Consider the following 927-nt stretch of genomic DNA (forward strand, 5'->3'; position numbering starts at 1 on the left):
ATATATATATATATCTTTGGAATATGGATAATATAGTCATGAGGTTCAAAATTCAAGAAGTTAAAAAATCTTTCTCCTTCTTCTGCCTTTTGGCATCAAGTTCTCTTTCCCAGAGGTAACTCATGTTACCAGATTTGAATTTATATTTATAGGACTATATTATACATATCAAAACAATTGTGTGTATGCTTATATTTATAAGAGTTTATCCCTTGTGTATTTTATTTTATTTATATTTTTTTGAGACAGAGTCTTCTCTGTTGCCCAGGCTAGAATGTAATGGTGTGATCATGGCTCACTGCAGCCTTGACTTCCCAGGCTCAGGTGATTCTTTTGCTTCAGCCTTTCAGGTAGCTGGAACCACAGACATGTACCACCATGCCCACCTAATTTTTTATATTTTTTTGTAGAGACAAGGTTTGGCCATGTTGCCCAGGCTGGTCTGGAATTCCTGGGCTCAAGTGATCCATCCACCTCAGCCTCCCAAAGTGCTGGGGTTACAGGTGTGAGCCACTGTGCCTGGACTTGCCCGTTATTTAAAAAACCAATTTTTTTACTTTCCTGACTCCCTTTTCTTCACTCAAAAATATATCTGAATGATTGTACCATATCTGTATATGAAGTACCTCCTCATTCTTTTTTATAGCTACATAATATTCCATATTTCTTTAGCTAGTTCCCCATTGTTGGATATTTAGGTTGTTCCTGATCGTTTGCTATTAAAAGCAATATTTTAATTATTTTTACAGACGTGCACATCACTTCTACAGACACATATATACATCCATTTATACACATGGGAGTACATCTGTAAGAAAAGTTTCCAAAGTTGAATTGCTAAGTCAAAAAATCTGTGCATTTGTAATATGGATAACTATTGCTAAGTTGTCTTCCATGGGTGTTATGCTAATTTCTACTCCTGTTTAT

Source organism: Sapajus apella, unplaced genomic scaffold (assembly GCF_009761245.1).
Source record: "Sapajus apella isolate SASKATOON/1434 unplaced genomic scaffold, GSC_monkey_1.0 scaffold72, whole genome shotgun sequence".
NCBI classification, from domain to species: domain Eukaryota; kingdom Metazoa; phylum Chordata; class Mammalia; order Primates; family Cebidae; genus Sapajus; species Sapajus apella.